A 25,348-nucleotide genomic window follows, 5' to 3' on the forward strand; every position below is an offset into this window, starting at 1 on the left:
GACAGCTAGGGATACAAGCATCCTAATGTCACCCTAGGACAGCACAGTTACTCCAAACTGACCCCCAGCAGCCCCCTCCTCACCGATGCCATCTGCTGGGGCTGTGCCAGTTCAGGAGATGCCTCCAGGGCCTGCATTACCTGTGTGAAAAATGCATATTGTATGACTGGCTTTTCACAAATATTAAAATGAATATTATATGTGTTGTGTTAGACAGTTATGTTGTACTAATTTTCTTCAGTAGTGTGTTAAATCTAGTTTTAGGTTATAATATAATGTTAAAATAGAAACTATGCTACGTAAGATACTTTTATACTTAGAGTATTAATAATTTGGACAATTTGAATTAGGACAATATGAGATAATAGAAACAAAGAGTTACAGACGTCTGGGTAACTTCTTCTGGGCAGCATAAGCCTGAAAAAGGACACACATTAACAGAGGGTTAACCCTTAAAAACAACAGCCTGTTGCATATTCATACCCCTCATACACGATGCATAAATTCCATTCAAACACAGGATTCTGTCTGATCAATGTCAGCTTCTTCCTCTGAATCCTGACGGCGTCTTCATGGCAGAGCAGGCAGGAAGAAGTTCGTTTCTTCTGATAAGAGAGCAATAAATTCTCTTTCTCTGAAAGATTTAGGTGTCCTGTGGCCGCTATCTCGTTGCGAGTCCTTTCTTTAAAAAAAGTATCTCACATAGCATAGTTTTTATTTTAACATTATGTTATACCCTAAAACTAGATTTAACACACTACTTAAGAAAATTAATACAGCATAACTTTCTGACACAACACATATAATATTCATTTTAATATTTGCGAAAAGGCAATCATAAAACACACATTTTTCCCACGGGAGGACTGGGCTCCCCCAGTTATTCCCTGCACAGGCGGGACCCCTCCCTTCCCCTCAGAGCTCTCCCGCGCTGAGGGGCCGCTGCCACTTCCCGCCCTTCGCGCTCGCCCTCAGCGGCTGCCGGGAGCTGGGGCTGCCCCGGCTGCCCTTTTATCGGAGCCATGGAGAAGGAAAACCGCTTTAAATTGTTCATGCCGCCGCGCCTGAGTGCTGGGCAGGTGTCTGCGGGCACATCCCAGGTGAGCGCTCGGCCGCGGGGCCGCTGAGGGCAGCCCATATCGCACACCCCGACCCCAGCCGCCTCCTCGGGCTGTGCTGCTCTGGAGGCCGCGGCTGAGGAGGGGACGGGGGTAAAGGGCAGGGCCCTTCCCCGGGGACACGGGGACAGTGCTGGGCCCGGGGAGTGCCCCGGCAGAGCCCCGGGCTGGAGCACACACACACCTGCCCCTTGCATGGGCACAGCCCCGAGCTGGAGCACACACACACCTGCCCCTTGCCCCAGGCTGGAGCACACACACACTTGCCCCTTGCATGGGCACAGCCCCGGGCTGGAGCACGCACACACCTGCTCCTTGCCCCCAAAGAGCCCCGGGCTGGAGCACACACACACACACCTGTCCCCTTGTCCCGAGCTGGAGCAGACACACACCTGCCCCTGCATAGGCCGGGACGGCTCCTGCACTCGACTCATTTCTGTGCGTGTGCCTTGAGTGGCGTACGCACAGACATCTTCGGTTTGAATTTTAAAGACTTTTGTTGTTGTTTTCTATCAAAACTGAAGGGAATAATCTTCTGGAGCATCCGCTCTGTGCTGTAAGTCTACGTTTGCTGTGGGTAATTCAGCCCAGAGAGCAAGCAGGGCTCTATCGCTGGCCAGGGTCTCTTAACAAATCACCAACGGGACAGGACTGCTGAGGAACTGCCTTGAGCTGTTTTATTTTCCAGCATCAGTCTCATTACATGGTTATGACAATGGGAAGATGCCAGCAGCTCACATCCCAGGCAGCCGACCAAGAACTTAATGGTACAACTTACTTGAAAAGTTTTTTGACCAATCACACAAAGCAAAAGCACACTGACAGTAATTCTATCCAACCACTATAAGCACACATACCTTTGGTTAAAACAATGCTTGCTTATTTTGAATACAATACCTGCTTGTAAGCCTTAAAACACAATGCACAGAGCTCCATTATTAAGCTTAAAACTTCCTAATACCTTGCTAGATGAACTTTTCCGTAACTTAGGGAGTTGTTCTAGCCAAGCGTTAATACACAGACCATTGTTCTATTTGTCCTTGCTTTTCTACTTTTTACATAATTTTTCTGCTGACCTATCTCATGGCTTCTGCTTGGCTCTAATCACAGTTCTGCTCTCTCTGAGGCCTGCCTTTTGCAGCTTTCCCAAACCCTTCTGATTTTATGGATTCCCACAGGCCCCACTCAGATGCTCACACTGGCATTGGTGTCTTGGTCTCATCGGATCAGGTGTGCAGTGAAAATGTTCTGTCCCCATGCTGAGTTATGGGAATTCAACAAGTTATTTTTTCATGTCGAAGCTCCTAATGAAATATTTTGAGATTAGGGATGAGATATTCTGACAGCAGATGAGTTAACTGTTTACAGGATGAACTTCTGTGACTTAAAAACCTTGTAAAAGGGTATTTTCATGCTGAAACATAATCAGATATGGTTTAGAAGTGCCCTTGGAAGTAAAGCAAAGAAATATCAACTACTGGTCTTCAAAAAAGTAATTTATCTCCTTGAGTCCTTTGCCATGCAGCAATGCCCAGACAGGCAGGAGCTGCTGAGTTCCCTGCATTGAAAGCTCCCCTTTGGCCACAGTCTGTAAATCAAACTGCAGGACACCAACAGTTTGATCAACCACTGGGAAGTAAGAAGTGAGTTCCAAAGCCATTACCAATCCCCTGGGCTTTGAAAATTGTAGGCAGCTGTTTTATTAATGACAATTCTATTTTCACATCATCTGTAGGGATTTTTTTCCCCAGGATTTTATAATTCCTCTTTACAAATTTACACATAAGAAACTAAGAAACTAAAAATTCATAAATTTGTGCAGGGTTTTAACAGGCGCTCAGATGATGACTTTAAGTTGCCATTCGATGTGTTGAGCCGTGGCGAAATCACTGATTCAAGTACGATTGGAATATTTGCCATGCACCTTCTTTAGATTTGTATATATTGTCAAGTTTTAATTTTCATGAGTAGTCCCACAGTTTCATATCTGTAACTGTTAAATACAGTTTCACTGTTACTTTTTTTAGAAATAAATTGATCAAAATCTCTTCATGTTTCAGATACAATTTGACAGCAAGTGAAACTTTGCTCTGAAGTAGATGAAGAGGTCAGCTAAGTATCAGCTCTGCACATCTCATTCCTTGGGGTCTTTTGAATTTGTTCCCAAACAGTGCCTAAAGCATTATTCAGTAGATATTTGAGGGCTAAAGGAAGTAGTCAGAAGGGAATAATGTTTTCTGTCTCCTGTTTAAAGCTGAATCACTTAGAGGAGATACTTGTGATTTAGTGATCATGCCTGGAAATTAATCTTTAAAAATTAAGGTGATTGCAATATTGTTGTTGTTTTTTTCTTTGTTTGAAGTGTCTGCAAAGCCTATGAGCTTTAATTAGAGTAAGATTTAAACACTTAAATATCCTTGTGGAACTGGTTCTGAATATTCTGTTGAGGGGCAGAAGGGTTGAAGTCAGAGTATTCTTTGGAAAACTGAAGTGGATTATCCCAATTGCCTTGTCTGGCTTTATTTTATCTGTAAAACAATGAATTCAGTAGTTTCCTCAAGTACTGGGTTCTTTTCACAGTGTCTCTACCAGCAGATCTCTGCTTTAGCACAACTCAGTACAGCTCAGTTTTTTTGCAATAGCTTCTGTACTTTGCAGCTACAAAACACTGTTTGCTAGCACAAAATAAAACACATTTCTTGTGCTCTCTCTGCTGATTTTCATATCCCTGACAATTTTTAGATTTTTTAAATCCTAAGCTATTAAAGTACCATCAGGACTGTAAAAAAACTGTGGTGCAGCCAGAACAAGGATGTTGTTTGGGGCTGTTGTAAGTGAACCAAAGGGCCCTTGGGGCTTGTGTGTTGCTCTCCCTGCCTCAACCACTGGCCCAGCACTGCTTGTAGGGAACTTTCAAGGTGTTCTAAGAGCACAAGGGTGCCAAGGGTGGTGGTTTTCCTTCTTGCTCCATGTGTGAGCAGAGAACTGCTGGGACACTTGGGTATTTATAAACCCATGGGTCCAGATGGGATCCATGCCAGGGTGATGAGGGAGCTGGCAGATGAGCTTGCCAAGCCTCTCTTCATCAGGAGTTGTGGCTCACTGTGAGGTTCCAGATGATTGGACACTGGCCAGTGTGACACCCATGTACAGAAAAGGTAGGAAGGAGGATCCTGGTAATTCCAGGCCAGTCAGCCTGGACTCAGTGCCAGGTGAGATAATGGAGCAGTTCATAGTGAGTGCTATCACACTGCACTCCCATCATGGCCAGGCTATCAGACCCAGGCAGCAGGGCTTTACCAAGGGTGGGTCATGTCTGACCAACCTGGGCTCCGTCTGTGAGCAGGTGACTGCCTGGTGCATGCAGGAAAGGCTGTGGGTGTTGTGTATCTGGGCTCCAGCAAGGCCTTTGGCACTGTCTCCCACAGCACACTCCTGGAGAAGCTGCAGCCAGGGCTGGGACAGGAGCACTCTGTGCTGGGCTCAGAACTGGCTTCATGGGCCCAGAGAGTGATGGTGAATGGTGCTGCATCCAGCTGGCAGCCAGGCACCAGTGCTGTCCCTCAGGGCTGTACTGGGACCAGTTCTGTTCAATATTTTTATAGGCGACATGGGTGAGGGCATTGAGTCCTTCATCAGTAAATTTGCAGAGGACACTAAGCTGGGAGCTTGTGTTGATCTATTGGAAGGAAGGAGGGCTCTGCAGAGAGACTTAGATCAGTGGGATGGATGGGCAGAGTTCAGCAGCATGAAGTTTAATCAGTCCAAGAGCTGAGTTCCACATTTTGGCCACAGAAGTCCCCTACAACGTTCCAAGCTGGGGACAGTGTGTCTGGACAGTGCTCAGGCAGAAAGGGCCCTGGGGGTGCTGGTGACAGCCGGTTGAACATGAGGCAGCAGTGTGCCCTGGTGGCCAAGAAGGCCAATGGCTCCTGGCCTGGATCAGGAATGGTGTGGCCAGCAGGAGCAGGGAGCTCACTCTGCCCCTGTATGGGCACTGCTGAGGCTGCACCTTGAGTGCTGTGTCCAGCTCTGGGCCCTCAGCTTAGGAAGGACGTTGAGATGCTGGAGCACATCCAGAGGAGGGCAGCAAGGCTGGTAAGGGGTTTGGAACACAAGCCCTGTGAGGAACGTTTGAAGGAGCTGGGGCTGTTTAGCCTGGAGAAGAGGAGGCTCAGGGGTGACCTTATTGCTCTCTGCAGCTTCCTGCAGGGAGGTTGGAGCCAGGTGGGGTTGGTCTCTTCCACTGGGCAGCACTGACAGAACCAGAGGACACAGTCTCAAGCTACAGCAGGGAAGGGATAGGTTGGATGTTAGGGAAAAAATTTTCACCAAAGGAATAATGAAGCACTGGAATGCTCTTCCCAGGGAGGTGCTAGAATCTCCATCTCTGTATGTGTTTAAAAAAGCCTGGACATGGCACTTGGTGCTGCAGTTGAGGTGTCAGGGCATAGGTTGGACTCGATGATCTGAGAGGTCTCTTCCAACCTCATTATTCTGTGATTCTGTGATTCTGTGTGTGTCCATGGCAATATCACAGATACTCCTGGGCAAAGTCTCTGAAGCTGCTTTTACTTAACTCAGCAGTGTCTGTCAGAAGGAGAGGACAGAAATGTGTGAAGAGCCTGCTAGAAGGAATTTTGGCTTCACTGATAATTCTGGCAAAACATTTATTGATTTTGGTGGACTGCAGTTATCTGTGTCTTTAAGCCCATATATTTGGTGATGTCTGAAGGGGGTTTGGGATATTTCATTGTTTCTCCTATGTGCTCTGTAATGCCTTTTGATACATACACAGAGGAGGCACAAAGATTTAAACTTGGGCTCCTGATCATATCTAAGCTTATATCACCATCTGTAGAAAAATATTACTCTTGTGATGTTTCTAAGAGATAAATACATTATCTACAACAGTATTAATTACATATTATATCTTATTAATTAGATAGTATTCGAGATTAAATTGTGGAACCTGTTTTATTAGAATCCAGAAACAATGAATTAATTGTTCTCAAAACTCTACAAAGAGGCTGAGAAGATCAAGCAGTGGAAACTGACTGTGGAAACTGAACTAAACCAGAAAGAAAGAAAACTCCAAGAGAACAGAAAGATTATTGAAGCACAGAATAAAGCCATTCAAGGACTGCAGGCCAGTATTGTATAGTGTACATTGAATAGATGAAGTTCAGTGCTTCCTGATTCAGTATGACACTATTATTGATACAATTAAATATTAAAGACTGTTGCAGTTTGGTTTGTGCCTTGAGAAAATGATTATTTTGAGAAGTTGCAAGCACCTGTCCTGTGTGAGGGTGTGTATGAAGAATATACCTGTCAGTGTCTCATTTGCTGGTAAATTATTGTTCATTAATTATTACATCTTTCATGCAAAAGATGACTCAGCATGTAATACCAGATAAAACAGATTTCTGTCTACTGATGCCCCAAATGACTTTTTCATGAGGGATTTGAGAAGTCAAAGTGCATTTCTAATATATTTTTCAATAACGTCTTTTTGCATTTGTTCCCTATGAAATCAGTTTGAAAATGAAAAACTCCATTTGAAACTGGAAGATGAGATATGTGACAATAAAGATCTTGAAAGAGTAAGTAATAGAACCAAGGATATATTTTTGTGGTGGAAATAATCAGTTTCCATGTGGGCAGTTTTATGCAGCTGTTAAAGTTTGAAGGTCATTTCCATTGTTACTCCTTAGGTAAACAAAGCACTGTGCACTCCTGTGCAAACATGATATTTTTCCCTCCTTTAGAGCTGCTGCTTTGAGGCATCTGTGTAATCTGCTCAAGGAAACCTGTACTCACAGAGAAGACCAGCAAATGTAAATGCTTTTTTAGTTTTTATTTATCAGAGTAAATGTGCTTCTAGCTTGCTCTAAATTCACAAACAGAAGCAAGAAGAAGAAATTCTCGTGCTGTTCAGAAAAGTTCTCCAGCTGAGATTGACTGGATGTGGCTCTCAGAGTGAAAAGTGAATTTTAAGTGGCTCACAAAATTGGAAATGAAGCCCCAGGTCTAACAGACTTGTGGTTTGTAGTGCTAAATGCAGAGGGCTTTTGAAGGCTGTGAAATTGCTTGCTGCAAGGTTGCCAGCCTGGGAGCTCTTTGGGTGCCCAAACAGTGCTCCAGGTTTGAGGCAGTGCCCACAGCCCCGACTGGCACTGGAGCCACTGCAGAGCAGGGCAGGGCTCCCCAAGGCTGCCCAGCCCATTGAAGCTTTGCAGTCCCAGCCACACTCTGGGAATATATTCAGACATGAGAAGTGACACTTCATGCCTGGTTTTAGGCAGTAGAATCTACTCTGAATTCCCAGCACTCTGGGATTTCCAGAGCTGACATTTCCTGTTTTCAGCCATACACATTTATGGGGAAAAAGGGTCTGAACCCCAAGGTGTAATGAGTAACTGGAATTCTTCTCATGAAACTCAACAAGCCAAGTCAGTTGGATAACTTATTGAAGTTTAAATTCTTGAGGTTTTAAATATGTTCTTGATTGGAAATTCTACTTTATATGCAATTTTGAATTGTTATTATGATAATTAGAATTTTACTAACTTGATCCTGGATACTAAGAAATGTCTATTCTTTTTAGCCTTAATTCTAGAAACAATTGTATATAGATGTACTGTTCTTTTTTGATAGCTGTTTCTTTTACTGTTCTCTTTTAAATTGTTTTCTTAGGAAAAAAGAGTATCAATTACAAAAGTGAAAGGAAAGAAGGAAAATATGGACATGGAGTGTTGCAATTTTATAATGACAGCTCTGTGGTTATAGGTATCTGCGGATAGGAAGAAATTCCGTGCTAAACCCTAGATTACAGTTTATAACTACTAACAGTTGTGATACATTATTATTAAACAGCATTAATACCATAATAATTAATATGGTCACGTAAACTGATCTAGAATTACACTTTTCACAGAAAAAAATATCTTAGGAAGGAAATTTAAAAGCTGAGCTTGCTCAGTGTTTCAATGAAATACATATTTTCCCTAGATTCTGTAACTTCTGGCACCATGTTTCATAATGACTTATTTAATAAGAATGGAGCTGAGAATTCCTTTTTGAATTCATTTTGCTGATTAAGTATAATGACTTGGGCAGCTGGCATTCTTGTTCAAAAGAAAAACTTTCTCATATGTTCTTGCTTTGATAGATGAACAGGAAAAGGAAGCAACAATACAATTGTATGAGGAACTTCACAGCAACATAGAAGTAAGTTACCAAGCTCGATGAAAGGAATGTGAGTTATGTGAGCTGAGCTGAGTTCCATGTTTATGTTGGGATACTGTTTTTATCCATCCTGTGTGGGTATCATGTCATGTGTGATGCAGGAAGTTGGGTTTTCAATCCCTTTTCAAGAATTATTTTTGTGTTCTATCAAACACATTCAATGGAGAAGGTGCAGCCAGTGTGTGGGATGTAGATCCTGTGATCTGGGTGATGTGTGCTTAGTGCTGGGTCACTGCCACAACTTCTGGCTTCTTTCTGGGCTCTGTTTCATCTCCCTGCTGGTTCCTTAGAATGGCTGAGGTGGGCAGCAGCCCCTGGAGAAGTTCCAGGGTTTCCAGTATTGAACTTCAAATATTAAATTTTGTTTTTAGAGAATGACAGTGGCATTTGAAGAGCTTCGTGTGCAAGCAGAGAACGACAGATTGGAAATGAGTTTCAAATGTGAGAATTCTGTTTATTGAGTTTATGCAGCTGGCTCAGTTTTGTACTTCATAGCTTGTGTTACACATGCAGTGTCAGGGCAGCCAGATGTGAAGTGCTGGAATGGTGAGCAGCTCACACTGAGACACTGGGACCCTTCTTTTATTCATGCTGCCTTTGGTCACTGCCTGGCCCTTTCTGTTGCTGTTCCACTGGGCCAAAGCTGGAACTTTATTTCTCAAACAGTCACTCAAAATTGAAGTTTTGTCTGTGAAGTACAGTCTAAAGATCAATACTTACTTCCCATAGTTTGTTTATTTAAATGACAATGCACTAGTGTATAGCTACAGAAACTTTAGCTAAATGCTCTCTCTCTGTGTGTATAGCCTGGTATGTTCCTGTTTCATTCTCACATGCTCTTTTCTGTTTGTATTTTGATTATAAAATCAAACATTGCCTCAGCAATTACTCTTGGGAAACAAATGGTACAGCTGTACAATTCCAAGCAGTCTTAAAGTGGAAGTTATATTGAACTTGGAGTATATTTCAGCTAGAATGTTAACTATGGATGTTACTGTATCTCCAAAGTAAAAGAAGAAGCAAAAAAAGTGGACAAGTTTGAGAAAGACTGCAAACTGGAAGTCAGTCAAAAGGAAAAGCAGGTTTGCTCATTTTACCATCTAACATGTAGAGCTTTATTTGTGCCTAAAGGGGCAATGCAAGAGCCAAGAAGTGTTTCTGGGTATTAGTAAAAAAGACAAAATAACATCTGAAGCTGCATTTAAGTCAAATTCCGCTAAGTTTAGTGGTGTTTCAGTACCTTTAGTCTCCTGGAATTTATGGTTTGATTTTGAATTGGAGAACTTTTTTGTTTAGAGTTATGTGACTTGATCAATATTTGGCTAAGATTATATCTAAACAAATATTATCTATCTGTCTTTCTGTCTGTCTGTCTTTCTGTCTATCTATCTATCTATCTATCTATCTATCTATCTATCTATCTATCTATCTATCTATCTATCTATCATCTATCTCTGTTTGTCTATCTATCTGTCTAATCTAACTTGAATGACAGCAAAATGGCTGCTTATTATACCTGGATACAAATGAAAATTAATATCTGTCCCTTTTCCAGACTTAATGATGATACTTCTTGCATTTTTCTAGATTTCAGCTCTTACCATACAGAGAGATGAAAAAGATGATGTCATAAAAGACATCGAGGCTCAGCTGCAGACATCACAAAATAAGATTGCTGACTTAATGGAAGCAAAATGTAAGAGTTCTGCCTGCTGTGTTTAAATGTAATTGTTTATAGAATTTCAATGTAGTTGTTTATGAATATTTATTTATTATATGTAATTGTTTATAGAAGCATAGGAAACAGGGCCATGATAGTCTTATTCTGTTGCTGGTTGGCAGCAGAATTTTGGGGTCGTGAAGGCCTTATTTTTGTTTGGAACAGGAGCTGCTCATGTGGGAGCAGGACTGGCAGGGCAGTTTTTAGGGTGAGTCAAGCAGTGAGAGCTTTTGAAAATTACAAGGGAAAAATATGTTGCTTCAGTTTTGCAAATGTACAGTCAGGCAGATGACACTGAGGGAACTTACTTTTCAGAACTTGATTGCCAATACTTTTAAGCCATCTATATTCAAATTTTATATATTATTTTATAGTATATGATGTCAGTACCATTGGTCTTTGTTACATTCTTTAAATGTATGTAATTTTCCACTTTTAACAGCATTTTTTAGTAAATATCCTATTTTTTAAAATATAAACATCTTTTTTTGTTTAGTACATAATGAAGAAATGTTAAAGGGATCCCAGGGCAGTAAAGAACATTTGAGGGCAGAGCTGGAAGAGGCTAAAATTTCATTGCAAAAGGCAGAGGTACCCCTTGCTTGTAGTTTTACAGTAGAAATAGATTAGATGAGTATTTGCATAAATAATTATGGATACTTTGGACATGAAACAGCTGTAGCTGTTTGTTGCAAAAGATGTTTAGAAATGATATCATGTCTTGAAGGTTGCTCAGAAGAACTTGGAAACTGAATTCCAGACTACAGTGAAAACATTAATTCAGGTCACTGGATAAAAGGAAGAGCAGGAGGAAGAATGTAAAAAACTGAAGGCTTTGCTTGCAGCCCTGACAGAGGAGTTTGAGACTTCTGTTGCCAATTTGAAAAGTTTGCAAAATAGGCAAATGAATGAGTTTAAATTCCAGGAGTGATCTTACAGGTTGCAGTCTATGACAAAATCAAGAACAACTGGAAATGAAGCTGAAATTTGGAGGTTTCTTTCACACAGTGGTCTAAATGCAGAGAACTTAATGTAATTTTTTTTTGTTTGTGATAGTTGATACTGTATAAAAAGTAAATTTTTGTCCCCTTCAACTTTCATAATTCTGTCTTTAAGAAATACAGATTTCTTAAAGGTAGGTATATATTTGTTTACTTTTATGTCTGCTGTTCTGAGGTTGTACAAGTGAAATTTGATATGTATTGCAGGCAGATATCTCATCTGCCTGGTGAAAGGTAAATGTTCTTAAAGTGCTTGTGGTAAGACTTTGTCTTATTGTCCTTGAAGTTTCAAATGCAGTGCTTTGTACTCTACATTTGGGGTTTTTAATTTACCATTTCCTTAGATTAAAGAAATCTGAAGATGATTCAAAGCTGCTTACCTTGGAGCTCCAGAATAAATCTGCTGAACTGGGTAAGGCTTGTAGAAAGGCAGAAAATGAGCTGGGCAGTAATAAAAATGTTTTTTGCTCTTTTCTGGAAATGGACTGTCTCTGGTAGTTGGGAAGTGATTTTACAGTACCTGTACCTGTCAGGAAGGCCTGGATTTATTTTTACTCGGCTGAACCCTTTTCTTTGGGGCTCATTGGTGCTGGCAGCAGCCACAGGGCAGTGCTGTGCACAGCTCCCATAGTCAGGCCATTCATGCATAAATTCTTCTGGAGGTCATTTTGGTTTGCAGCTCAGAGCAGCAGCACTGCAGGTGCCAGGAGTGACTTCTGCAGCAGAGATGAAACCCTCCCATGGAGGTTTCTGTGACCCTCCCCATGCTGGAAGTGGAATGATGCTGGCAGGGATTGTCTTTAAATATCATCAATTTGACATCCTGTGGTTTCTAGGGATGCGCTCCTTAGTCCCCAGAGTAAGAGCTCTGTCTTGCCGTTGAGAACTTGCAAAAAATACCAGAATTGTGGATGTGCACATAGAAACCATCTGGAAGTTAGTAACAACTGGTTTCCCTTCTCAGCATATCCATCTGATACCTTCAGCAGTTCAGATTTTTTTTCTGGAACAATGCAGGTGCATCAATACTTGGAGAATACTCTAGTCTTACAGTCCATGGTTTATTTGAAGCTATATTTGTGGAAAACATAATAGGCTGTAAATTTTTTTTAAGATAAATATTTAGTTTCTCTTCAGATATAGATTTGCTAATGTCTGAATCATTTCCTCAAGTCTACATTTAGATTAAGTCATAAATTAGCTTTTCATTTTCTTAACTTAATTCAACAAGTTTTGAGAACTGGGTATTGCAAAAGGGTAAGTGTTTTATATTGCCTGCTAAATATGAAAAATCATTTCTGTTCCAATAATTTTACATTTCATGTGCTGTAGAAGAGATGACTAAAGTAAAATGTGATAAAGAAGTGCAACTTGAAGAGCTGTCAGAAACTCTGGTAAATGTTCATTTTATTAATCTCATGGCATTCGCTCTTCATATGAAATTCCTCTTGCTTTGTAAGTATCTTAAATGCCATAAATAAACTCCATCCAGTCTACCTGAACATTTCTACTAAACTTTCTCACACACAATTTCAGTGTTTTCTTTGAAGAACTTCTTCATTGCCTCTGTTTTTCTTGTCTCCTGTGCTTTTGGTTTTTCTTGTCTCCCATGTTTTTGGTTTTCCTTATCAAGGTTTTTGGTTATTTCCGTCTTTGTTCATGCCCATTCAAATGTCACTCCCTCTGGATATAAATGCCACTCCCTCTGTGAACCCTGCTGTGCTGTGACACAGGCCCATTTTCTGTCACAGAAGTCTAAGCTATATGAAATACACTCATAACAGAGGTTTATTTTCATTATGATTTTATATTTACAAGCCTAACAAGAATCCATATCAACTAAAGTTAAGATAGTCTGAAATCATGTGTGCATTTTACTGTGTCTGCTTGTTGTTATAATCTGTGCATTGAGTGTTCTGAACTGAGTTTCACTCATTTTCTAAAATGGGTAAATTGGAGGAGTTTTATTGAAGAAGAATCTTGAGGCTACTGTAGAAAATATGCAGAGAGAGAAAAATGTGGAGAGAGAAATGAAAATGCTCTCCAGATGAGAGAGGTCTGAAGCAGGGCAATAGTAACATGTTTTTAGAAACAGTGAAGTTACACATCATGACTTGGATACAAGTTTATACATAAGAAACAGCACCCAGAGCAGGGTCCCACCCTAATTGTGCAGCCCAGGTAATGAAACTCACAGCAGGGGACAGACATGAGCAGCCCCGGTGTCACAGTCCACTGTCTCACACCACTTCCAGATCCCAGCAGAGACTGGAAAGATCCAATCTGGATAATCCATGGCATGGATGTTGTTGGGTTCTTCTGAAAGCCTTGTGCTCTTAGCTCACGTCTAAAAACCTCCAGCAGTTGGAGTTTGCACATGGATACTCAAAACTCTTCCTTTTCATTTTGCAGAAAGAATTGCAGGATTTGAAAGCACAGCTGACATGTACAGCTGAGAAGGAACAAGATTATTTAAAGCAGCTTGTGACTCTGAAAGCAGATCTGGAACAAGAGGCATATGACCATTTTGAAAATATAATATTGAATTAGTTTTGGTGTAATATAGAAGTTGCTTTAATCCACAGTGAAATGAACTATGATTGTTTTGAACCACATATATGCCATTAATTATATACTTACATTTCTAAATTCCACTTTCTCTATTTGCATGTGTTCTATGGCATATGTAGTTGTTCCATATCTCTCTGACTTATTTAACAAGAAGAGAAAGTTTCTGAATTCATTGCTAATCTTGCTTTGAACTACATCATCTTCACTAACCATTATATTTATATAAAAGTTGACTTTGATTTTCTTTCCTTCTTCTGTCACCTTTTTACATCTCTCTCTGGCTCTGCTGCAAAGCTTATATTTGTAGATAAAGACCTGGACTTCTTTCAGCATGGAATAACACTTGATAATGGGTATGTTTATTTAAAAGGAGATTCCAAAATGCATCCTCTTATTCCTCTTGGCCATTTGTTTTAAATTAGGTTAAAGAATGAACAGCTAACAGTGTATCTCAGTAAGCTTTCACTAGAGAAAGAACAAACAGCACAAGAGAAAAATGCTGTGTCTGCAGATCTCCAGAAGCTGCAAGAACAACAAGAGGCAAGTTGTAAACTTCCAGCTTTCTTGAAAGGACTCAATTTGAGTCAATAATCAATTTGACAAATGACTCAGTTTCACAAATTAGATGATGAGCTGCAACATGACTTGGTAGAGTACCTGAGCTATTTTTTGTGTTTGAATTGGAAAGGAAGCGTATTTACACTTGTGAACAAGGCAGGTCAGTGTGCTTTGGATGTCTTTGAATTTTTTAAGAAGTCACTTTGAATTTTATTTCTTTGCTGACACATGTGTCTTTATTTAGGTTAGTAAGAAAGAAGAAGAAAATACAAAGCAGTTAGTTGAAAATCTAGAAGAGGCAAATAGCCAGCTAAGGCAAGTAAAAAAAATATTAATAATATTTGATATTGTTTAAGGAAGTAGACTCAAATAATTGGTTGTGTTCATATGCTGCTTTCTGGGATTTTTTTGATTAATGTTTTTCTAGGTTACATAGCTAAACAGAAACTATTCAGAATTGCTGTTGGCCAAGTAGAAATTTTCTCAGATTAGAAATACCAATTGCTGCAGGAACAATGTTTGCCATCATTTTGTAGTACACGGTAGGAGCTGTCTTGTTTTGCATTAGACATCTCAGGTGTGAAGGAAATTCAAATGGAAGCTGAAGGTTATGGATTAAATGTGACAAGGCAAAACTGGCTCAGAGTTACTCTCTGTATCCCCAGTTCAACAGACAGGCAGCTCCCATGTTCCACAGCTGCATTGCAATAGTCCAGGTCAGGATGTATTTTCCTTGGGTTCCTGGAACATCTTTTCCTACTTAAAAGAAGTATGGACAGTTCACATATTGACTTACTGGGCATGTTGCTGCATTTTAAGAACATTTTCGTTGAGCAGGTTATGAAGTTCCCATCAATATTAGAAGCTTTTTTTGGAAAATAAAATATGGGTTTATTAGAAGTACTGAAAATAAGTTAAAGGCAATAAGGAAATATTTACTAATGCTTGTTATATTGGCACTTAGAAACGAACTGGAGTCTTTGAAGGAGAAAATGGCAAAGACAGGTGAAGAGATGAAAAGTACACTGGATGAAAGAGAAGAAAATGTATGTCCTGTGTCATGAAAATATCTTACAGAACCTGTAGGACAGCATTCAATGTAAAATCTTTGTTGGGTTTTTTTCTGCAAAGCTCTGCCTGGGGGATGTGATCTCTGCCAGAGGTTTCTTCTTTCCCAGCTGCTGCCAGCTGTGCCATTGTGTGTCCCCATGTGAGCCCTGGTATTTCAAAAGACAAGCACAGTCACTGGGATGTTCACTCTGTGCTGGAAGTTTAATATTAAAGATTTATTTGTTTGTTTTCAGGCAAACAGAGAACCTGCTTTTGTTTTTTCATATACCCACTCAGTGATGGATGGGCTCTGGATTAGCTTTTTTTATGTAGTGTGAGTTTGAGCTTAAATAGATTCAAACATTTTTACTTTTCTTTCTATTGGTTCAAAGCAACCTGGGGTTTTTAGCAAATTTCAAAATTTCATTGTAAAAGTCAAAGATTTACAATTTAATTTCAGGTTAAGAGAACTGAAAATGAAATTTCAAGAAAGGAAAAGCCATTGAAGATTCTAGAAAATAATTGGGAAAATTCATTTTTTCATGGATGTAGGGAACTTGATACAAGTGCATTTTTTAAATTGTGAAGATCCTGGGTTTTTTTCTTCTTCTTTCTTAACTCTATAACCACTAAGGAACTGGTTCACTGCTATTAATTAACATCTTATGGTACTTTATGGCTAAAACTCTGATTATTCTAACATGTCAGCTGGTGTTTCAGTCCCATTGGAACAAACCAGACTGGTGCAAGTGCAGGTTTGAGAACATTTACAGGAATTGCTCACATAGGGAGCCATTTGTAGAACTTACTAATTCATGTCTGAAATATCTCTTTCAGATGAATAATTTAAAGAAACAGATAGAAAATAAAACCAAATGCATTGAAGAGTTGCAGCAGGAGGTGTGTTGAGATTTTAAATGTCACAAATACATAAACACATTATAGTTTGGGTTGCTTTTCAGCAGGTTTGTGTCTGCTGTGATGTCTTTAGATACACCTATGTAATTTAAAAATTCTCCTTTCTTATCCCAACCCTGAGCAAACTAGGGAGTCATCTTAGGGATCACTTAATTTGTTAAATGAGCCTTAATTTGAAAAAAGCAATTACAAAAATAATATCTTTAATAAACTTCTGCTCTTTTTCATTTAGTGCATAGTGTTATTTATGTACTTGTAATGAGTACCTCAGTTACCACTAGTAGAAAAGAATTCTGCACTGGCACAAACTGTAGTAACTTCACTGTAAAAATAAATAACTTGTGGTTTTGGTCATGAACATCTTCACACCTTCTGTCAGCAGCATCTTAGTTTTAATTCCCATTCTGCACCTCATTTGTTATTCCCTGCTGCTGCTCAGGAGGAGCCTTTCTTAAGGCCATGAAGTAATTATCACAGAAATTAGCTGAGCATTCATTTGTTTGAAGAATTGTTCTGGAACCTTCGCTGCACAACAGCTGAGAGGTATTTGCCCGATGAAAGCTGGAATTTCTTGATGCAGTTAAACCATGACATAATTCTATTAATTTATTAAGATACAGTGCTTGTTTTGTTTAATTTCAACAGAATAAGGTGCTGAAGAAGAAAATTACTGCAGAAAGCAAGAAAAGCAATACTTATGAAGGGAAGGTAGGTTTAAATAACATCATGTAGAAGACGAGGTGAGTGTTTTTAAGTCCCACTGTAAATAATGATAATACTTATTAAATACATTCTGAACTGGTGTTTGGATCTGGGATACAGACTTTGCCAGAATGAGCTCATAGTTTTTAGAAGATGCTTCCATTTTTAATCATTGGGCGCTGACTATTGGACATTTAAGAGATGGATTCACATTGCAATTAATGGTGTTTCCAATCTGTTCCTTTACTTTTTTTTCTTTTGTTGATAGTGGACTGAACAGGGTTCAGCAACCTCATTGTAACAGAAAAGCATTTAAAAGACATATATGTATATGTGTGTGTGTGTATATATATCTTTTTAGGCTGTTCTTTAAATGTGTTCTGCAGTGGCAATCCCTCTGATGGGAATATTGTGTCCAGCTTTGTGTACTGCACTTGGAGCAAAGTGGACTTTTTTGAGGATATTCATATGATAAACTTAAAAGGAAAAACTGTAATCAAAATGCACTGCTGGGAGAAAAATGTACCATAAAACCTGTGAAAATCTGATACAGATTTACAAGAGAGGGAATAAAATCTCCATCTGCATTTGTTTTTTTCTGAGGCATTCAGAGCATTTAGGGTGACTGCTTAGGGCAGTCTTCCCCATTGTGCTGTTGCCATTGTTCCTTTGAGTATTTTCTAACTCACTTCAGGCCAAAGTTCAACTCTTTATTAAATAAAAAGCTGAACTTTAAATAGGAAACACTTTAATCATATACCTGAAAAGTAACAGTGTTTGTGCTCAAAAATAAGAGGTAAGAAAAAATCATCAACATAGTAATTCCTAAACAAATAACAGCAGCAATTCTGCATTCTCCAAAGGTGAATAAATTGCAGTTAGAGATGGAAAATATGAACAAGCAACATAAGGAAGAAGTTGACATCTATCAAAAAGACATAGAAACAAGAAAAGTAAATGAAAATAAACTTCGTGAAGAGGTGAGAGGTGTTAATTTTTACTGCAATTTAAATTTTTTTAATGTAAAATATTTTTATGAAGCTTTATTGGCCAGACTCCTTGCTCATATTTCAGTCTTATCAACATAAATGGAACTTGTTGTGTTTGCCTGTGAGCAAAGCTTTAGTACATTAGGTGCTGAAGTTGAAGTATTTGAATTTGTCTTTGAAAATCAGAACTCCATTGAAAATTCTTTCTTTCAAGATATAATTCAAAGAAATTCTACCCTTGGTTGCAGTCAGCCCAGTTACATTAGATTATAACTTCTCCCACATTAGGATTTTTCTGCCCACACATTTTTTGATGGCAATGCTAAGAAATGTTAGGGCAGAGTGCTTGAAATGGCCTTTTGGTTTGCAGTGAGCTTGCCTGCCATGGATGTACCTTTGATCTTGCCCATTTTAACAATCTGCAGAAAAGATGAGGGATTGCAAAGGGATCTTAAAAGCAAACGAAGCCCAAGTGGGACTGCAAACTTTGCACCCACAGGGGGAAGAAGAAATTAAGATTTAAAAGAAATATATTGTTATGTTGATGAATGAAATGAAATTTATTACTAACAGGTAGAAAAGATGAGGTTGCTTTGTGAGGAAACTGCAATGATACAGAGAGAAACTGATGCCAGATGTCAGCACAAGATAACTGAGATGATGGCACTGATGGAAAAGCACAAGGTCAGAGATTTTCCTGCTTGCTGTGGTTTGCAATGGGTGATACCATGTCAATACCATGTTTATAACTTGTGACACCACGTTAATGACCTTTCAAAAGCAGAAACAGGCCTGAGTCTGGGAAAAGGAAGATGAATACATGCTGGACTTTGCATCATCTAAAATCAAATTCATTTGAAGATTTTGAAAAGATTCCTTTGGGAGATAAATTCCATTAATCTGAACTTCTGGGATTTTTAGATTTTTTTAAATTCATGCTTCCTTTGATACCATGTGAATGCAATATTTTTCAGTTTAGTTTACCTTTCTATTCCTCATTTTGCAATATCTTTAGCAGATACATTAATAAAGATGGCACAGCTGGCTCTTAATATCTGCTGAGCACATATTGCTGCACAGAAATAAAGCACTCTCTGCCAGTCCACAAAATAATACTTGAATTGAGCATTTCCTGTTTTACAGTTTCTGCAGAAGCATCAATGGATCTTTTCTTTCTGAATCTTAAGGGCCTGGTTTGAAAAAAATGATGTTTTAAGACTGGATACCTCTGTAATTGTAACATTTAGTCACATGTTTTGAGTTTGTTGTTGGTTTGGTTTTTTTAACACAGAATGAATATGATAAAATGGTTGAAGAAAAAGATGCAGAGTTAAAAGTATATAAAATGAAACAGCAAAAGCAGTTCTCATCAGAAAGAGCCCTGGTAAGGAGCACTTTGCAATGGTCAATAATTCAGTGAAGGGGCTGATGTCCTTGTGTAGTGGTTTTATACTGGCTAAGTGCAGGCACACACACAAAAAAAACATTCAGTCATTTTTCTCTGCTGTAGTTGAGCAGAGGAGGGGAAAGAAAAATTCAAGGACTGAGTTCAGATAAGGATTAGGGGAAAAACACTTTGAGGGTAAAGCAGATTGAAACTTAAATAGTATAAAATAGTTATTATTAATAGAATTAAAAGTGAGTAATGAGAATTAAAATAAACCTTTAAAACACCTTTTTTCCCAATCCCTCCCTCTTGCCCACCGACAGCACAGAGAGACAAAAGATGTGATCTTCAGTCACTCTGTGACTTCTAAAATCTTTTTTGAGTTTGCTTAGAGAGTTTCTTTTCCTGCTGTGCTCTGGGGTCTTTCCCACCACAGACATTCTCTGGGAACTCTTCCAGTGTGCTTTTAATTTTTACCAGTAGCAGTGCCACCCAACCTGCAACAGATCTTATTCTGGGCACTAAAAACTCCAAATGTTTCTAAAAATCATTTGGGGTAGCAGTGTGTTTGTGTCTGCTCCTCCAGATAGTGTGTCATGTTCTGACTCCCCACTTTGAATAGGAAACTTTTGTTTTAAATATTTAGATTGTGCCCTCTCACCCCTGCTCTCCCAAGGGTTTTAAGGTATTACCTTGAACACTTCGGATCAAATTCTTGGACATTCACACTGTAAACTGAGTCCTGAGTTTGGCTTTAGATTCCATACTTACCCCATAAAATATAATCTAAAAAGTGAAACATTTTCTTTCCTAGACATGTGTTATAAAGACTCCTCCAGTGGATAAAATGCAGAGTGGAAGAAGCACAAACCTGCCTGCAGGGCAGAGCAGCAGGAAAAAGCAGAAAGTGCTTGTGCAGCTGGACACTGAGTCAGACAGCTCTGTGCACACTGACCTCCTGGTAAGAGCCAGAGAACAAATCATGTGCTGAGCAGCTCTTTGTGTTCACTGCTGGGGCTGAGAATGAAATAAAGAGTTTGGGCTCCCACATTCCAGCCAATATTTATGTGTATATTTTTAATTTATTGGTTCTTTCTGGAATCGTAGTTGTATGTACATAATTAACATTCTTTTTATTCAACTGTTTTGCGTCATAATGACATCTTTTCTTTTTCATAATTTAATATCCTTAGGCAGAAGGAAAAAGTACTTTTAATATAGTGTGACTAAGTAACTTTTAATTTAACTTTCAACTTTTAATTAATTAGAGCATAGTCTCGGAAGAAGAAATGTTTAAAAATTTGTACAAAGATTATCCACAAGCTTCACAATTACATTCCACAGCACCAAAAAAGGTATGTTAGCCTTTCCTAAGATTAAACCAAGCAGTTAATCAGATTGTTTACAGAAACTAAAGGATGGCTTTATTTTCCTTCCCAAAGCCCAGCTCCATGCAGCGTGAAATCTCCAGGCTCTGCTCTGAAACTCAAAACCATGAGGAGGATGCATGAGGCGGGCTGGACTGCACTCTCCAAAATGGGCAGGAGAAGGAAAATTAAAGATGCTGTAATGCTCTTTGCTTAAAATGCAGAAACGCCCAGTGCTGTGGCATTGCTTGCACAGTTGTTCTTCTCTCAGAGTTAGGAATTTGTTGCTTTTTTCTGTCATATTCAGTGTGTTTAATACTTCAAAATGTTGGGACAAAAATGAGCCAATTTTAAATTTTGAAATAAATGAACTACATGGAAAGTTGTTTCAAAGCTGTTTCTGGCATTATAAACTCTGGTTTTAAAAACTTCTGTTCTTTTACATTTGCTCTGTTTTTCTTAACACATAAATACTTAGTGGAAGAAATGTAGCTGTTAAATGAATGTTCTTTTACCTGAAGTCCTCTTGCTTTTTCCTGCATTTTAATGGCTGTTAGACCTGTCTTTTTACACTGTTTTGTTTTCATTATGTTAAAATGGTTTTGAAACTTCTAAAATTTCAGTAGAATTACTTGTATTTAAAAAGATTTCAGCTTCACAAGGAGTAAAATACGCACATTATAAAATTGTGAAAACAATGTTAAGATGCCATTAAATTCTTTATCTGAAATATAAAGTGTGGGACTATTTGTTGTTGCTTTAAATATTTGAACACAGACAGAAATCACCCACCAGCCTTCCTAGGACCTGCAGAAGTGCAAGGATAGATCAGAACATCTATTTCTGTATTAATCCTTGATTACTCTGTGTCAGGGTCTCTGGCTGGTCAGAGTGACCCCGAGAAAAGTTCCAAAGTCTCTTTTCCCAGCCCGGCGCTTGAAGAAGGAGTCAGGGCTCTTCATTTCTCAGTCTCAAGGTTGTTTCATTTATCTTATCTGTAAAAAGTTTTCTCCTGCCCTGCCAAGGTCAGCTCAGCAGGACAGTCTGAGGCATTCTGCCTCTCCCGGGGCAGTGTTATGTCTTTATACTACAAACTATGTGTACAATGTTTACAATTACTTTCCAATACCTATCATCTATGTTAGACAGTGAGCTTCTACTCTAAACCAATCTGTAAGTGCCACCATCACAGCAGAAGAAGAAGGAGAAAGCTGGACACACATAGTTCCCTCCATCTTGCCCCCTGAACCCCCATACCAGAACCCCCCATACCAGAAACCCCAAAATCTACTTTTTCACCCCGTAATAGCTTCACTAATATGCTACCTAAACTGTTGTGGCTTGCTGATCTTCATAGAAGGTTGGTAACTTGCTCCATGGGTCATAATCAAAACCACAGGGGCATCCTGGGCTCTGTGTCAGGGTCTCTGAGCCCCCTGGCAGGAGTCTGGGCTGCTCAGGACAGCCAGAGGGATGTCCTGGGTCCTGACAAATCTTGGTTTCACAACAATGACAAACCCTGCTTCAGAGACTAGACATAACAACAAAACTACAAGTACATCTTAATCCCCGAGCCCTGAGCCCCCTGCCCATCGCTGGGGGCTGTGGGGGTTTCTCCCCCTGTCCCAGTGTAGGACTGATGGGGGTAGCACGGTCGGGACGCATGGAGATGAGAGAACACTGCAGCCAGGTCTTGGAACTTGGGGTTTATTGCAGAGGGCCTGGGTGCAGGGCCCTGATGAGATTTGGGGTTTATTGCAAAGGGCCTGGGTGCAGGGCCCTGCTGGGATTTGGGGTTTATTGCAAAGGGCCTGGGTGCAGGGCCCTGCTGGGATTTGGGGTTTATTGCAAAGGGCCTGGGTGCAGGGCCCTGCTGGGATTTGGGGTTGTATTGCAAAGGGCCTGCGTGCAGGGACCTTTTGGGATTTGGGGTTTATTGCAAAGGGCCTGGGTGCAGGGCCCTACTGGGAGCTGCAGCCACAGCTCAGAGCAGGCCCGAGAGAAGAGAGGGGGAGAGAGGATGAGAGGGTAAGAGAGTAAAAGCATGAGAGAGTAAAAGGGGTAAGAGCATCAAAGGCAAGAGCTAAGAGACAAGAGGTAAGAGCAAGAGTAAGAGAGGTAAGAGCTAAGACAGCGAAGTTCCCGTTTCAATACAATAAATCTTCTTCTGTGTTGAATATTCTGATTCTCACTAACTAATCTAGTACAATATAGAAATCCTACAGCATTTCCATACCGTCTGTAAGAATCACTACATTACCATATAGTGCTACATTTTAAACCCTAAAATCTCCTCTGTGGACCCCTTCTGTAGAGGCTGCTCTGACCCTGGGACCTGCCTGCAAGCAGAGGGAATTGTTTCATCAAAAGGGGATTACTTTCAGCGGCCTCACTGTTATTTTCCCGTTGTTCAGTAACTGAGGGATCTCAAAGCTTGCTTTCATTTCAATCTCGCTTATAGTTTCCATATTCTCAAAATCTTTTGCCAAACAATCATATTTGTAAGGCTTTCCTGTTTCATCTTCCCCAACACCCCAGAGCCGGCGCTGCTGCGGCCGTGGGGCAGAGGGGGTGCGAAAGGGGGATCCGGCATTGGAGCGGGAGGAAGGGGAGAGAGAGGAGAAGGGGAGGAGCAGGTACAGGAGCAACACGAAGAGGAGCAGCCCGAGGAGGAGCAGCAGCAGGGCAAGGAGCATTGCGGGGTTCCACGGCGAGCCCGCAGCTCGGCTGGGCCCGGCAGCGTCGCATTGCCCCGCGTCCCGCAGGTGAGCGCCGAGGGGAAGCGGCAGCTCCGGGAGGGTTTTCTGGGGGAAGAGGAGGATTCTGCTGGGGTTTGGACCTTGCTGATTCCGGAGTTGGGAAAAGTGCATATTGTAGGGCTCTATGCAGATATTTACTGTGGGAATCCATAGAATCAGAGGCTTTTGGGAAAGCTGCAAAAGGCAGGCCTCAGAGACAGCAGAACTGTGAGTAGAGCGCAGCCATGAGATAGGTCAGCAGAAAAATTGTTTAAACTGTAGAAAAAGCAAGGGCAAATAGAACAATGGCCTGTGTGAATAGCTGAATAGCTATTGTGAATTGTCTGAATAGCTCTCTAAGCTGCAGAAAGTTTATCTAGCAAGATATTAGGAAGGTTAAAGCTTAAGAATAGAGCTCTGTGCGTTGTGTTTTAAGGCTTACAAGCAGGTATTGTATTCGAAATAAGCAAGCATTGTTTTAAGCAAAGGTACGTGTGCTTATGGTGTGTGAAAAACGCCAGTCACTTATTTTTAAAATTTTAAAAGTTTAATAGTAATAAAATGGTTCTAAAAATAGTAATACAATTAGAGTAATAATAATTTGGACAATTTGAATTAGGACAATACGAGACAACAAGTACTAAGAGTTACGGACGTCTGGGTACCTTTTTCTGGGCAGCATGAGCCCAAAAAGGACCCCCGCTAACAAAGATTAACCCTTAAAAACAATAGCCCATTGCATATTCATGCACTTCATACATGATGCATAAATTCCATTCAAACACAGGATTCTGTGGTTCTGGTCAGTGTCAGCTTCTTCCTCTGAATCCTAACAGCGCCTTCGAGGCAGGAAGAAGTTCGTTTCTTCTGATAAGACAGCAATAAATTCTTTTTCTCTGAAAGATTTAGGTGTCCTGTGGCTGCTATCTCGCTGCAAGTCCTTTCTTTAAAAAAGTATCTTACATGGCATCATTTTTATTTTAACAATTTTTATAACCTAAAACTATATTTAACATGGTACTTAAGAGAATTAATGCAGCATTACTTTCTAACACAACACATATAATATTCATTTTAATATTTGTGAAAAGCCAATCATTAAATACAGGCATTTTCACATTTACCATATGTATTTTGATGTATTGATTTGTAGTGCTGTATTAACAGTTTAATAATAAATGTAGTCTTGTAATTAAAAGGTTACTTTTGCAGTTTAAAGAAGAACTATGTTAGTGGGGTTTTTTTAAAGAAAGGAACGAGGCACTCGCACCAGATAGCAGCCAGAGGACACCTGAATCTTTCAGAGAAAAGAATTTATTGCTGTCTTATCAGAAGAAACGAACTTCTTCCCACCTCAAAGGGGCTGTTAGGATTAGAGGGAAGAGGTTAATGATGGCCAGACAGAATCTTGTGTTTGAATGGAATTTATGCATCATGTATGAGGTGTATGAATATGCAACAGGTTATTGTTTTTAAGGGTTAATCCTTTGCTAACGGGGGTCCTTTTTCGGGCTTGTGCTGCCCAGAAAAAGGTACCCAGACGTCCGTAACTCTTTATATTTGTTGTCTCGTATTGTCCTAATTCAAATTTTCCAAATTATTATTACTCTAATTGTATTAGTATTTGTAGAACTATTTTATTACTACTAAACTTTTAAAATTTTAAAAACAAGTGATTGGCGTTTTTCACAGGAGTTGAGTCCCAAATATATTTTGGTGTCGCTGAGAGAGGTATTTTTAATTCATTTGATGAGGGGATATTTTTGGATCTCTTAGGAGTGCAAAGGGGAGCAGGGGAAGCGCTGAGTGCCTAGAGTGGAGGGATGCTGGGGAAGGGGGACCCTGGAACACCTGATATAAAATTTCAATGGTCAATCCAAATTTTACTTCTTTACCTTTTATTTTAAAGCAAGCAAGCAGCGCTGGGTGGCTGGGGAGTCACTGCTCCATTCACAACACACACAGTTCAGTAAAGTAA

At 39.9% G+C, this 25,348-nt stretch overlaps 1 pseudogene; it reads left to right on the plus strand.

The window, feature by feature from the left end:
* The first annotated feature begins 1,022 nt into the window (after window positions 1-1,022).
* Window positions 1,023-23,401, plus strand: LOC134434361 (synaptonemal complex protein 1-like; annotated as a pseudogene).
* Window positions 23,402-25,348: the final 1,947 nt, after the last annotated feature.

The sequence above is a fragment of the Melospiza melodia genome, unplaced genomic scaffold (genome assembly GCF_035770615.1).
Source record: "Melospiza melodia melodia isolate bMelMel2 unplaced genomic scaffold, bMelMel2.pri scaffold_35, whole genome shotgun sequence".
Taxonomy (NCBI): Eukaryota; Metazoa; Chordata; class Aves; order Passeriformes; family Passerellidae; genus Melospiza; species Melospiza melodia.